Below are 16,512 nucleotides of genomic sequence, written 5' to 3' on the forward strand. Positions count from 1 at the left end.
ATTAAGACACGATGATTAATGTGGTTATTGGGTATAGCGCCCCCATTAGGACTGATGTGTTATAACCTTCACAGTAATACTGGCTCATAATGACACTATAATGGATTTGCATAGAGGACATTTGCACCTCTGTACTTGTGTTATGTGTTTCAAACAATAAAACTAAGTGTAACTGTAATAAACTTCATATTGTAATATTCTCTATTTATTATTGTTTTGATCTTTATGTATTAATAATGTTCTTGTTTTTACTTTCTCTACTTTTCAGCATGTCCACCAACAGGTAAAATCCCATCACAGCACATTTTCTACTACAAGATGTTCAAATTCCTGCATTTATTAGCTCTAATTCTATCTTCTTTATTCAGCCCCAACCACAGCGCCCCCGACTCCATCTGAATATCAGGTTGAGCTTGAGGTGGATATAATGGATATAACAGTTCTTAATCATCTGAAACAGCTTCTGAATTACCTCAACTTACCCTACAATATAAATAACGTCACCATTACTGATATAAACATCACTACAGGTAACTCATCCTCCACTATACTGATCAAATATTCAAACTCTGTTAAAATCTCGCCTGATTTAGTGTGATGTGTTTGTGTTGTTCCACAGTCTGTTCTTTAAATAGTTCTGCATACCAGTGCCAGTGTGAGGATCAATATTTATGGCCATGTGACAAGTGCAGCAAGTATGGATGTGGCGGCGTCACCAATAACTCGTGTGGTTGCATCAAGGCTCTTCCAGATGACGGACAGTTCTGCCAACCAATCAGTGAGCTGAATGGTACGTGTAAAATATAAAATCAAACACTGGAAGGATGTGGATTTCACCACCAACACCCATATTTTAATTTTCTGTTTTGACCTGCTTTATGAAGCTTTATTAAAGCTAAATCTATATTTGTATTCACTTCTCTTCTCTTTATCTCACAGTGTCTGCATGTCCAGGTTACACAACAGGTAATAAAACACACCACATACACATACTGCTACAAAAGTTATAGATCTTCTATTATTTACAATAACAGATGATGTATAAGAGAAATGAATGCGCCTGTGCTACTGTTTTTAAGAAGGGCCCTGATGGAGATAGTGGAGTGCAGTGTGAGTAGCTGCAGGCACCCCCCCCCCCCCCACCAGGCACAGCCAACTGTACCAGCAATGTCTGTGTGTCTGGTCGGTTGATAGCACAGCTGACATTTGAAGTAGATATCTCTACTTCTAACCCTAACCCAACCCTAAACCAACCCTAACATTAATCCCAAACCCTAACCCCTAACCCCAAACCCTAACCCAGTTTACACTGGTCATTGTGACTTTAGTGTCCAAAATTTATCGTTGGTCAGTTAAAACCAGTCAGTTGAGGGTTAAGGGCCTTACTAGTGGTGGGGCTTGAGATAGAGACCTTCTGAATGCAAGTCCAGCTTCTTACGCACTACAGTACATGTATGCAGTTTAAGGGAGAAGTTTGTTTACCTCACTGGTAAAATTAAGATTTTTGCTTTTCGTCTGCAGTCAACAACACCATGTCTGCACCAACAGTCAACAACACCATGTCTGCACCAACAGTCAACAACACCATGTCTGCACCAACAGTCAACAACACCATGTCTGCACCAACAGTCAACAACACCATGTCTGCACCAACAGTCAACAACACCATGTCTGCACCAACAGTCAACAACACCATGTCTGCACCAACAGTCAACAACACCATGTCTGCACCAACAGTCAACAACACCATGTCTGCACCAACAGTCAACAACACCATGTCTGCACCAACAGTCAACAACACCATGTCTGCACCAACAGTCAACAAAACCACGTCTGCACCAACAGTCAACAAAACCACGTCTGCACCAACAGTCAACAAAACCACGTCTGCACCACCCATCATACTTATACCAGGTACATTTTCTTCCTTCATTAGAATTTTTTGGCTACAGGTCTAGTGGAATGGGTTCGGGTGGAATATTGTGTTGGTCCTGACCTGTTAAGGCATGGCAAGATGTCAGCAGCAGATCCTTTAACTCCCGTCAGTTGTGAGGTGGATCGGACTTGTTTGTGCAGCACGTCCCACAGATGCTCGATTGGATTGAGATCTGTGGAATTTAGAGGCCAAGTCGACACCTCAAACTGGTTGTTGTGCTCCTTAAACCTTTTGTGGCGGGCCGCATCATAACAGCCATCAGGGAAGTGTCTCCATTAAAGGGTGAACATGGACTGCAACCATGCTTAGGTAGCTTCTACGTGTCAAAGTAACATCCACATGGATGACAGGACCCGAGGTTTCCTAGCAGAACGTCGCCCCAAAGCATTACACTGCCTTCGCCGGCTTGCCTTCTTCCCATAGTGCATCCTGGTGCCGTGTGTTCCCCAGGTAAGCAACGCACACGCACCCGGCCATGATTCATCAGACCAGGCCACCTTCTTCCATTGCTCCGTGGTCCAGTTCCCACGCTCACAAGCTTATTGTTGGTGCTTTCGGCGGTGGACAGGGGTCAGCATTGGCACCCTGACTGGTCTGCAGCTCAGTGCTCAGAATGTTATGCCTGCTCGGTGTATAGTTACATGTTTTCGAGTATAACACCAACAAAATCAAGAGGATAAAACTAGTAATAATGAATAAAAGGAAATAACGAAGATGTAAAGAGTGATTATATCTTTTCTAATTTCTTTGTTTTTGCTTTTACAGCAACCAAAGACTTAAAAATGTCAATGAAACTCATTGAGAACTTTGATTTCCAACTTACTGACAAAGCCAGTGAAAAGCACAGAACATATACAGAGAAGATAAAGAGACTGGTACGTGTGACACATGCTAACATGCTTCTGTGTAGCTTTTTTGATATTAATATATGTAATATTAGTCGCAGGAGCAGTTTTGACCTTGACATTAATGTAGTTTTGACTTTTGCTTTCGGGCTAAAATGAAATAAGACCGTTTGTGTTTTATATCTTTGTTTCCAGATTGAAGGAAGTTACAGTAAGGTACTTGGTTACCAGAATGGATCTGCAAACGTTGTTGGTTTCAGGTACAGATATTTATTTATTAATGTTCGGCTGCTCCCGTATGGTCCAAACCCTCTTCAAGTCAAGTCAAGTCAAATGTATTTATATATCGCTTTTTACAATGGACGTCGTTTCAAAGCAACTTTACAGAATCCAGGACCGACAGACCAAAAACCTTCTGTTGAGCATCCTTGAGAGGAACCAGACTCAGCAGGGACCTCTGTCCTCCTTGGGTGGCCTGGAGGATCATTTGAATAAATACATTTTACACAAATCAAACAAACACAAAATTAAATTAACTAGTAAAAAATAATCAGAGTTCTTAATTATTTGTCTGTGATAAACAAGCCAGGTTTCCGTCTCATCTAGCAGGAGCAGCATTGTTGGCACAGCAGTGTCTTGTTTGTATCTGGTCTTGGCACTGGCACTGGGGGAACCCTGACTGGTGCACCTCCCAGGCTAGAAGAACATAAAACAGTGACCAACAATTTTCAACAGCCCATCAGTTAATAGATAACCTATATGGTCAAAAGTATGTAGCAAATTATGGCCATGTGACTGGGTTAAGATATTGCTCAGAGGTGAGCCATGAAGTGGTTGTTGAGCAGCCAAGACTTGACCATTAATGACGAGGACGTGAAGGCTGGGGCATTTGGTGCGGACCAACAGAAAATCTACTGTAGATCAAATTTCAGATCATTTAGATCCTGGTGATGAGGTGAACGGAGCTGCATAGTCATTAGCCAGTCAAAGTGTCCATGCTAACCTGATGGAACCAGAATGTTCTGTGGACTGATTCACCTTGAAACCTTTAAAAAGGTTCTGATAATGTTCTGTCAACAGGTCAGAGAGGTTTTGACATCATAGTATGCTGATATAGCATTTACATTGTGTGTGTGTGTGTGTGTGTGTGTGTGTGTGTGTGTGTGTGTGTTTTACAGGCCTGGTAGTGTGATTGTAGACTACAGTATTAATGCTACAACTGAAAAACTTGATTTAGCTTCAGCAAACAAGGAACTCGTCGGCAATCTCAGTGATGCAGGATTTAATGTTTCCAGTGATTCATTCGCTCGAAATGGTAAATACACATGAGTAGTGGATATTATTATTATTATTATTATTATTATTATTATTGTTTTTATTTTTATTTTTATTTTTATTGTTTTTATAATAATAATAATAATAATTATTATTATTATTCTTAATATTCTTAATATTATTAATATTATAAATAATAAAATGAATAATATTGTTATGTTGTTATTTTCATTATTATAATACTTTTATAATAATAATATTAATTGTTATATTATTTATTTATTATTAGTAGTAGCCATATATCTTTTATTATTATGATGTTATTATATTTTATTATAGTTTTTATAATTATTATTTAATTTTATTATTATTATTATTATTGTTATTTGTTTTTATTTATCTATTATTATTATATTTGATACTTAAACACCTTTAATACCGGCAAAAACCCCCGAAAAAACGGCATTACCTTCACCACTAATGACACTAAAGGCTTTGTGAGATTCACATATGCAGTTTTACCAGGTTAAACTTTTTCCCACATGCACATGATCAATGTATCTGCTTTTGTTCACACATGAACCATCCTGGTGTGCATTTCTATTCATAATAATTAATGCATGTACAACCCCAATTCCAATGAAGTTGGGACGTTGTGTAAAACATCAATAAAAACAGAATACGATGATTTGCAAATCCTTTTCAACCCATATTTAATGGAATCCACTACAGAGACAAGATATTTAATGTTCAAACGGATAAACTTTATTGTTTTTTGCAAATATTCACTCATTTTGAATTTGATGCCTGCAACACGTTCCAAAACAGTTGGGACGGGGGCATGTTTACCACTGTGTTACATCACGTTTCCTTTTAACAACACTCAATAAGTGTTTGGGAACTGAGGACACTAATTGTTGAAGCTTTGTAGGTGGAATTCTTTCCCATTCTTGCTTGATGTACAACTTCAGTTGCTCAACAGTCCGGGGTCTCCGTTGTTGTATTTTGCGCTTCATAATGCGCCACACATTGTCAATGGGAGACAGGTGTGGACTGCAGGCAGGCCAGTCTAGTACCCGCACTCTTTTACTACGAAGCCACGCTGTTGTAACACGTGCAGAAGGTGGCTTGGCATTGTCTTGCTGAAATAAGCAGGGACGTCCCTGAAAAAGACGTTGCTTGGATGGCAGCATATGTTGCTCCAAAACCTGTATGTACCTTTCAGCATTAATGGTGCCTTCACAGATGTGCAGGTTACCCATGCCATGAGCACTAACACCCCCCCTCCCCCATACCATCAGAGATGCTGGCTTTTGAACTTTGCACCGATAACAATCCGGACCGTCCTTTTCCTCTTTGGCCCGGAGGACACGACGTCCATGATTTCCAAAAACAATTTGAAATGTGGACTCGTCAGACCACAGGACACTTTTCCACTTTGCGTCGGTCCATCTCAGATGAGCTCGGGCCCAGAGAAGCCGGCGGCGTTTCTGAGTGTTGTTGATATATGGCTTTCACTTTGCATGGTAGAGTTTTAACTTACACTTGTAGATGGAGCGACGAACTGTGTTCACTGACGATGGTTTTCTGAAGTGTTCCTGAGCCCATGTGGTAATATCCATTACAGAATGATGTGGGATTTTAATGCAGTGCCGCCTGAGGGATCGAAGGTCACGGGCATTCAATGTTGGTTTTCGGCCTTGCCGCTTACTTGCACAGATTTCTCCAGATTCTCTGAATCTTCTGAAACTGTAGATGATGAAATCCCTAAATTACTTGCAATTGCACGTTGAGAAACGTTGTTCTTAAACTGTTGGACTATTTGCTCACACAGTTGTTCACAAAGTGGTGAACCTCGCTTGCTTGTGAACGACTGAGCCTTTCGAGGACGCTCCCTTTATACCCAATCATGACACTCACCTGTTTCCAATTAACCTGTTCACCTGTGGAATGTTCCAAACAGGTGTTTTTTGAGCATTTCTCAACTTTCCCAGTCTTTTGTTGCCCCTGTCCCAACTGTTTTGGAACGTGTTGCAGGCATCAAATTCAAAATGAGTGAATATTTGCAAAAAAACAATAAAGTTTATCCGTTTGAACATTAAATATTTTGTCTTTGTAGTGTATTCAATTGAATATGGGTTGAAAAGGATTTGCAAATCATCGTATTCTGTTTTTATTTATGTTTTACACAACGTCCCAACTTCATTGGAATTGGGGTTGTAGTTAATATTATGCTATGGATGTATAGGAGCTCTGGGAAACCCTCAGGAATGTGTTTGTATTTCAGTGCCGGGGGACCTGAGGAATACTAGTGATCTCATTTACCCTGGAGAAAATCTGACTCTAGTCTGTAATCCTCTACAAAATAATTCTGTCCAGTGGATCATGAACGGGAATAATCTGTCTGGCTCCGATAAATATGTAATAATAAATAACAACATGACACTCATCGTGAAAAACGCATCCACCAATGACAGCGGTAAGACAGAGTAAAATTATTCATGGTTTTCAATAAGATCAATAAAATCTATTTATTTTTATTTAACATCTATAATATTCACACTTGTTCACATATATTTACATATAACCTTTACAGTACAGAGCAACAGATGGACAACAGTCAGTAACTGTGTACCCACAGATTTGACGTTCCTGCTTTTTAATGTATTTTTTAGGTGAATATACGTGCAGGACCACGCTGGACCCGCTGCCCTCTGTTGCTTCACAGACCATCGCAATTCCAGATCCGAATCTCCAAGTGAGTGAAAACAAGGTTCTCCGCTGTAACGAAACAGAGGTCTCGCTGAAGTGCTGCGCTCAGGAGGGATACGAGGTGAAATGGAACACGTCGCTGTGCAAGCTAACAGGTCGTAGATATTCTGTACCTTTACATGTCTGATGTGGGTGGTGGGGGTGTCACTGACCCTGAGGTTAGTGTTAGCTTTATATCAGTAGGAACTGGATATGATTCGATTTTAGACTGAATGGTATTGAATTGTGTTCCTCAGCCTCCAGTGGCTGCGTGACATGTACCTATCAACTCAATACAAGCAACTGTCAGGCTGGTAATATATCAGAACAGGTCACGTGCAGCCTGATCAAAGGAGGTTACAACAAGACCATCACCATTAACGCCACCAACAACAGTGAGTAATCTTATATATATGGACACCTGATCATTAGCCTGTCTGACAACCCATGGGCAGTAATCTAAAGTTGGCTTTGTTGTGCTTAGTCTCCACTCTTCTGACAAGGGTTTCAACAGAAGCCTTGGGAATTAGTGCCCATTAACTTCCAGGTGCCGGAGAGTTACTTTATTATTGTTGTGTACTTTTTGCACACTTAGTTGTAGTGTTTTAAATTTTGTTTTAATATGACTACTTACACTCGTGACGAGCTACTGTGATACCAACGTGGAGCCAGATACCAGAGGAGATATGGAGACAACTTCTCTACAGAAAATCTTTCCTTCCTATGATTATTTTTGGGAACGTAAGGTCTCTCACTAAGCAGGTGGATGAACTGTCAGTCGGAGTGTAGTCTACTGTGCTTCATGAAAACATGGCTACATGAGAATAGTCCAATTCTCAGTTGGCTTCTCGCTAGTTTGAGTGGACAGAGAGAAACAGAGAAGTAAGAAGGCAGGAGGAGGTCTTGCTTTCTTTGTCAACTCCAAGTAGTGTCATCCTGGACATGTGACTGTGAAGGAATGTGTCTTTACTCCCAGTGTTTACATTTTCAGCATTTAGCAGACGCTTTTATCCAAAGCGACTTACAGTTATGACTGAACATGATTTTTAAGCAATTGAGGGTTAAGGGCCTTGCTCAGGAGCCCAACAGTGGCAACTTGGTGGTGGTGGGGCTTCAACCGGCAGCCTTCTGATTACTAGTCCAGTACCTTAATCACTGAGTTTTCACTGCCCAGTGTTGTACTTCTTGCAGTAGGTTTGAGACCATACTATGTACCGCGGAAGGTTTTTTAATGCCATTGCTTTTGTAACGTGCACTAGTTACGTCAACATCGACATCAACTACAGCTCCTTTGACTGAATGGGCACAAATTCCCACAAGTCAAGTCAAGTCAAATTTATTTATATAGCACTTTTTACAATAGACATTGTCTCAAAGCAACTTTACAGAATCCAGGACCAACAGATACAAAAACCTCCTGTTGAGCAAGCCGAGGGCGACAGTGGCAGGAAATCTCCCTTAAAATTAAAATGACCTTGAGAGGAACCAGAGGAACTCAGCAGAGACCTCCGTCCTCCTCGAGTGGCCTGGAGAATAATTTGAATAAATAGGATTTACACAAATCATACACACACAAATTAAAAAGAACTAAAAGTTACAACTAGCAAAAAAAATGTGAGTTCTTATTCAGTCCAGTCTGTGATAAAGTCTGTAGTGAGCTCTTGACATTCTTGGTGCAAACACGCCAGGTGTCCGTCACATCTGGCAGGAGCAGCATCATTGGCACGGCAGTCTCGACTTCATTCCTTAACCTCGGGCGGGTAAACAGGTTTCCATCAGAACCACCCCGGGGTATCTATCTATCTACCACTTTGCTGTATATTAATGTACATTGTTAATGACCAACTCAGGAGAAACTGAGAGGCCTTGTGTTGAACAAGAATGACAAACTTCCTTTGCTATATATTTGTTTTATAAATGTTCACACACTCTGGAAGTGAAACCTGTTCAGTAAAGGACACAGGACCAGTTCAAGACCACAAAGGCTGTCATTCAATTATGCTTGTAATTAAAAGAAGATCTGCGATGGATTGGTGTCCCTGGACTGTCCAATGGACCCAGCACAACTCTGACTATGTTGATGGAAATGAAATGAAAAATATTTTTATAACCCTACATATATACTCTTGGTATAACTGAATTTTTACCTTCGTGGTCACCAGTATCGTTACTTTGTGAGCTAATGTGACGCAATCATCAGACAAATCGTGGGCTGGGCTCACAAATACAGAAAGCACATGGTGGTACGTCAACCTAACCATTGTGGGGACATATCAGTGCACCCTTAGTGCTGGTCCCAAGCCCAGATTAAAAGGAGGGTTGTTTCACAACTTAACAAATGAAACATGCAGACGAATGACTCCTAACGCTTAACGGGAGCAGCCGAACAGAATCAGTCACCAGTATCGTTACTTTCATGGCGTCTTTGTTGACGTTTGTCTCAGCACTATGCAGGCACTCCTGATCCTTAAAGTGTTTTGTTTCTTTAGATTTCGACTGTTATAATACAACTTTTGGAGGTGGAAATGTTGGTAGTACACAATACGGTGACTGTAGTGAAGGTCTAGCTGGGAATTTAACAGCAAAGTGTAACTCATCAAAACAATGGGAAATTATCAAGGACAACTGCATCCCGCGTAAGATCAACGTTCTGAGCGCTCAGGTGAGATGATTTTATTCTTAGTTCTTAATTACATCAAGTATGATGTTTTTTATAGTGGTTGTTTTACTTTTTCTTGCTTATTTGTGCCCCCAGAATTTAGTGGCCAGTGATATTCCAAGGTTTGTGTCCAATCTGAGCAACACTACCACAGAAAACGCTTCCTTCGTGGTCAATTCTTCTGCCTCTATATTAACCATCGTCGATCTGCTGAAAAAAATCGCCAGTGTCTCACAATCAATTTATGTCAACGAAACCATCATGACGGTGAGTACGTTCAGATGTAGTGATGTGTATTATGTGTGTTTGAGTCAAAGGTGTTGCAGCGTGTGGAGTTTGCATGTTCTCCCCGTGTCTGCATGGGTTTCCATCCACAGTCCAAAAACATGCAGTCAGGTTAATTGGAGACACTAATTGTGTGTGTGTGTGGACTGAGATGGACTGGTGCCCCATCCAGGGTGTTACTGTGTGTCTTGCGCCCATCCTCAGTAGAGAGGATTCTAATAAGGCAGGTTATTCAAACGCACTACTACGCGCTACAGCGATTGCGTCAGTTTTCGCTAACTCAGCTAACACAGTAAGCTAGTGTCATGCCATTCACACAATGCACTAGCATGTCAACTAACGTCTCCCTCCGTGTACTGAAAATGGTTACATTCGCTGACAAGCCGACAAAACACTGGTGCACGTTTATACAAATTAAAAATCAATCATAATTTATTTACGTTTGAAAATAACTCCGTTTGGCCACTCAGGTTTCGCAGTGGTTAAAACACACGCTGAAACCAGAGCTGGATCTCAAATACATCGTATCGAATCTCAGCTCTGCCTGCCGACTAAGGCTGAGCGGCCACATGAACAACGATTGGCCTGTTGTAAAGAATATGGGAGGGACTAAGCCGGATGGGGTCTCTCTCTCATGACTGGTGCAATTACGACCTCTGCTGGCTGATTGATGGCGCCTGCACAGAGATGAGAAAAGAGAGCACTGATCAGGGTGTGTCTCTCTGTACACAACGCTGAGCTGCACGGTACTCGTCAAAGTGTAGGTGATAAGATGCATACAACTGCTGCCCACGTGGCGGAGGAGGTGTGGGTTAGCTTCGTTCTCCTCAATCAGAGCAGGGATCGGCATTGGTGGAGAGGAAGCGTGACGCAATCGAGCAATTAAATGCGCTAAAATGGGAGAAAAAGAGAAGAAAATACATAAAGAAATATATATATATATATATAAGAAAATAATAATTTCTCTGCACCGTCCGCCATAGTTTTTTATTTTTCTGTGAGAAAAGTTGTGCCACACTGAATGCTGGGATTGCCTTTGTCGCTAAGGCAGCATCGCATGCTCACTTGTTCTTGAGTCAAAATAGTGTTGAAATTTTAAGATACCTCACTAGTGGATATAGAGGATATTAAGAAATCTAGGATTTTGAACAGCCTCCTTCTCAGGAGCGTGTAGAATGACATAAAATGCGTCTATGTAGAGGGCACACTAGGTTTTCGACCACACCCCATATTGCTTAACATGCGCTCTGTTCAACTAACATTTTTCCTTTGAAGGATTTCCTGAACACACTGGACATCATCGGATCTAAAAACGCACAACACACATGGGAGACTATAAACAATGACACTGCGACCGTGGGCCGGAGTTCTGAACTTCTGAGGGCCGTAGAAGATATGGGACACAGACTCTCCAACGATAGTTTCAACATCACGATTCGTAACTCCATCCAGCTGAGTAGAATCAACACTTCTAGCCCCCTTTTGAACAAATTTGGGAAATATGAAACTACACAGATAAACATCCCACAGATAAATACACCGACTTTCATCACCGTTATAGTTTTATCAGCTCTCGACAGTGTTTTACCTGTTCGTACTCAGGCCCAAAATGACACCAATGGCACCAGGATCAATGCGGACGTTGTTGTCGTCCAGCCAAATATTACCAGCATCTCCCTTACATACACCGTCAAAGATGAGAAACTGGGAAACCCTAAGTGCGTCTTCTGGAACTTTACTCTTCGGAATGGCGCTGGAGGCTGGGACACGACTGGATGTTCACTACAACGTCTGTTGAATCAAACTAAAAATTTTACATGCGAGTGTAACCACACCACCTCGTTTTCAATGCTGATGTCGACGGACGTCAACTTCACTCAAGATCAACAAGACGCCTTGGACTATATCACTTACATTGGCGTCGGCATTTCAATGGCCTGCTTGGTTCTGTGCCTCCTGATTGAAATCATCGTCTGGAAGTCGGTGACGAAACAGGAAACGTCCTACATGCGCCACGTCTCCATCGTCAACATCGCCGTGTCGCTGCTGATCGCAGATATATGCTTCATCATCGGAGCAGCTTTTGTTTTACATAACAATAGCAATCTCTGCACCGCTACAACCTTCTTCATGCACTTCTTCTATCTCGCTCTGTTCTTCTGGATGTTGCTGTCGGCGCTCCTGCTCTTGTACCGAGCCATCATGGTCTTTAATTTCATTTCCAGAGCCAAGATGATGGCTATAGCGTTCAGTGTTGGGTACGGGGCACCGTTACTCATCGCCGTCATTACTGTGGCATCTACAGCTGGAAGGAAAGAATACACTCAAGGTAGAAACTGCTGGCTAAACTGGACTCCAACCAAAGCTCTCCTGGCGTTCGTGATTCCTGCTCTGATTATCGTAGCTATAAACCTCCTGGTGCTGATCGTGGTTCTGTATAAGAGTCTTAGAAGAGGATTAAATGCCAACGCTCAGCCGGATGAGAAACACACCCTGGTGGTCATTGCAAAATGTGTGGCCTTCTTAACACCCATCTTTGGTCTAACGTGGGGATTCGGCATCGGGACCATGGCGTCGCCGTCAGGGTTTGGAATTCACGTGGTGTTTGCAGTGCTCAATTCACTACAGGTACTAATTTTAATCTACTAAATGCTTATGTCTTTGTGAATCACTTCACTATATGGCCAAAAGTATTTCGACACCCAATAATGAGTTGGTTGGACGTCCTGTTTGTTGGAAGGCTTCTTGTAAGACTTTGAAGTTAGATGTCTATGGGAATTTCTGCCCATTCGCTCAAAAGATGATGGCATTTCTATGGCTCAGTTGATATTTCATTTCATTGAGGCCACTGGAATTTCTTGAAATGGAGTGTTCCTTCCTTCCATCTTTATAGAACAGAAGGGTGTCTCAATACTTTTGTCCATATAGTGTAAATACACTGATTGAGGTTTGCATTTTATTGGAATGTATTCACTTAAAGTAAAGATTGTGTCTGTTCTTATAGGGATTTTTCATTTTGGTGTTTGGATCATTATTGGATGAGAAGGTGAGTATATCTAACCTATATCACCTTTACTAAAGTGGAAAAAACAAACATTTTAATATTGACCAAAACATTATAATCTTTATGGACCGGGTTAAAATAGCAATGCATGCTCACAAGCAGCCATGGTGAGTACTTTAAACAGTGGCTTAAGGAGCGACAAACCGCCTAGATGTTGGGCGACCAGGACTAATTGATGCCAGAAAGTTACTGTGACTGGAATTGGGTGCAGGAGTGGAACAGCTGGCCCACCGCTGCTCTAATGCAAACCTCAGCTTTGCTATTGGCCAGCCAGGCACCTACACGGACATGACGGACTGGCTGTGTCTGAGATTGGGAGGGCAGAAGGGATTCCTCTCCTGTCTGGTTGATTCTCTGGGTGAAAAACAGCGGTTGGCGACTGCACCCTCCTCAGGGTGTGCACCACTCAAAGAGTGGAAAGCTGGACATGGCAAGATCTGGAAAAAATAAAAAGGGGAAAATTGGTCTGAATTCTTCAAGAGTGGGAGAAGGGTCCGTGTACCATTGGTCATTCGATTTTCACTTCGAATCACAAAGTTAAAAAACAAGAAAACGAGGCGTTATTAGTTTAGCAAAAATATTATTAGCAAAAATCAAATAACAAACGAGCAGAAATTGAAAAACGGAGCATATTTTAATTTTCCAAAACCAACATTTTCAACCGGAAATAAACGCACAAGCGAGTGCACACGCTGACGTGTATATTATTTGCTTCAGTGTAAATCAAGCACAAGTGTTGAGAAGACGGAGCAAAAAGTAATAATAACGTTATGCCGCGTCTCCTGGTTCTGTTTTTTGTGTCTGCTGTACTTTTTCCAGCCCTTGTAATTCACACAAGAACTATTTATCCTAAATAAAAGAGCTTTTCTAAGAAAAAGATGCTGTTTACTAACATCTCACCGTCATCACAATATTTACATTCATATTTTTATCGTATAGAACTCAGTTCTGTAATACAGGCATTACTAAACGTACACTATTACAACATTTAATGCCTTTTAATCATCGTTCTGCTTCATAAACTTTAAAGAAACAGCTTTAACTAATAATTAACCAAATAACTTTTTGAAATATATGTGATTGTTGTTGCTCCTTATTTACTGCTTTAGTTCGTGCCGTTTTATTCATGTTTGGATGTTTATTGGCTGAGAATAAGAAATACTATAATACAAGATAAATAAATGAATAAGTCTCGGAGGTCAGGCGATCATCCAGTATAAACTAACATGACCACGGTGGTGTACAACGTACAGTACGGAAATCATTGATTTTTGATCTTAAAACGAATAACGCCCCGTTTTCTTGTTTTTCACCTTTGGGATTTGAAGTAAAAAATGAATGATCAAAGGTACACTGACCGAGAAGCAAGTATTGGAACTGGTTTTCGGAGCACTGGAGGAGGAGCACTGAATCCTCTAGATTTTCTCCAGGAATATGTGGACAAGCTGGCGCCTGTGCCTCGTTTTCCCAGTGAAGAAATGGCCACAGGGGGCACTGTAGTTGATCCTCCCTGCAGTGTACATTAGCTAAAGGACCGGCTGGTAATGTACTGGTACCAGATACCACAGGATGTCTGGTGAGAGTCCATTCCTCAGGAAGCAAAGAGGGTGAACATGGTGTTTTGGCTCATCAGTGAAGTCCCGGTACTGGGATTTTAATTTACACCATGCTGAATACTTCGTTTGTTGAATATCACTTGAATAAATGTAAATAAGAGAAACTGGAATTGACTTGTTTTGCTGTTGCAGGTCAGGAAAGCACTAGAAGGGAAGTTACCACCGGGAGCCTTCAACTCAACCCAAACCAGAGTAAAAACCTTTTCTGGTCCAGTATTTTCAGTGTTTGAGGTCTTACGTTTTATATTTATAAATGACTGGTGTGTGTTTATTCCAGAGCACAAGTGGAGGACCATCATCCTCTGGAGGATTTCCTTTCTTTCAGAGGTTTCGGCAAAGAAGTATGTACAGAAACTTTATTAGTTCATAACTTTTATTTAATATTAATAGCATTTACACACTTGGTGGAGGCTTTTAATCTAAGCAGGTCACAGCTGATTTAGAAAATAATATCTGCATTTAGGAGTTCAGTTTGAACCCTTGAGCTTTGGGTTAGTCATTCAGCACCTTGATGCTTTACTGGTTTTTGGATTAGATTAGATCCAACAAGATTCGCAGAACCAGTCGATACCTGATCCAGATAACAGACCTCCAAGTTCTGGTGCAAATTAACCAAACAAACTGAACAAAATGGAATTCTTATTAGCTCCCTTTTTTCTCCCAACTTTTTAGAGCGTCCAATTGTCCGATTGCGTCACGCTTCCTCTCCACTAATGCCGACCCCCGCTCTGATTAAGGAGAACGAAGCTAACCCACGCCCCCTCCGACACGTGGGCAGCAGCTGTATGCATTTTGTCGCCCACACTAGACAAGATCAGCTGCAGACCAGCTCTGTGCACAAAGAGACACACCCTGATCAGCACTCTCTCCCTGCCTCTGTGCAGGCGCCATCAGCCAGCAGAGGTCGTAGTGCATCAGTTACAAGGAGACCCTATCCGGCTTAATGCCCCGCCCCTATCTGAACAACAGGCCAATCGTTGTTCATGTGGCCGCTCAGCCCAGCCAGCAGGCAGAGCTGAGACTTGATATGATGTATTCGAGATCCCAGCTCTGGTGTGCTAGGGTGTATTTTTTACCACCTGAGCCGCCCATCTTATAACAATTCTTGACCTGCCTCAGATTTTTTTTGCAAAATCTACAAATTGACCAGAGGTGCACAAACTTTTGCATAGTGCATTATCTGGAGGTACTCAAGCAGCACAAATGAGGTTCCTACGAAGGGTTGCTGGGCTTCCTCTCTGTGACGCAGTGGAAGTTCAGCATTACGGGGATCAAGTTGAGGTGGTTTGGGAGTGTTAGAAGAATGCCCACCCATCCCGGTCACCACCCACTGAAGCTGTTCCAGGGACGTCCCTGAACCAGGACCCACCGGAGGGATTATAGGTCACGGTTGGTTTGGGAATGTCTGAGGATCCTCCAGTAGGATTCGCTGGGATGAAGACGTCTGGGCTGACGTTCTCAGCCTGTAGCCCAGAATCAGGAGCTTGATGTATGTTTGAATGATCTTTTCCTGCTACCCAACAGCATCAGTGTCAGTAATGTTCTGTTCTTTTGCAGATATGCACAACGTTTCGGAATCTGGAGGATTTTTGTCTCCTTCAAGCAACAACTATTCAGCTATAAACTGAGCTATTAATCCCTCAAACAAAACACATGATGCATTATTTTAAAATAATAAAATCTAACCTTTTATCTTAAAGTGAATTAATCAGAAACTATCTAAACATGAATCATGTGGTTTTGGTACTGATGCTCTATCACTTCTTTTTGGCGGATTAACCTCTGGGTGTGGTCAACACGGACTCTCTTCTGTGTCCGGTGTAATAATCTACATACAGTATACTCTATATGTACTCTGATCCTCATTTATTAAACACATCTGATCATGAATAAAAATATATATGCAAGACTACGTTATATACGTCTTTACGTCTAATTAATGCGGTTTCGGTACTATGATTGGGTCTAAATCCAGATTGAAATTTTTCATGAATACAATTTTCATTCAAATAAGAGCATAACTGTTTGGAAACGACTTTTTCTAATATCTTAGAGACAAAAGGAAGGTTTGAAATTGGCCT

General features: G+C 41.5%; 1 pseudogene; it reads left to right on the forward strand.

Moving 5' to 3' along the window:
* Window positions 1-16,072, forward strand: part of LOC134332857 (adhesion G protein-coupled receptor F5-like) — a 33,152-nt pseudogene extending 17,080 nt beyond the window's left edge.
* Window positions 16,073-16,512: the final 440 nt, after the last annotated feature.

The sequence above is a fragment of the Trichomycterus rosablanca genome, chromosome 18, assembly GCF_030014385.1.
Source record: "Trichomycterus rosablanca isolate fTriRos1 chromosome 18, fTriRos1.hap1, whole genome shotgun sequence".
NCBI lineage: Eukaryota > Metazoa > Chordata > Actinopteri > Siluriformes > Trichomycteridae > Trichomycterus > Trichomycterus rosablanca.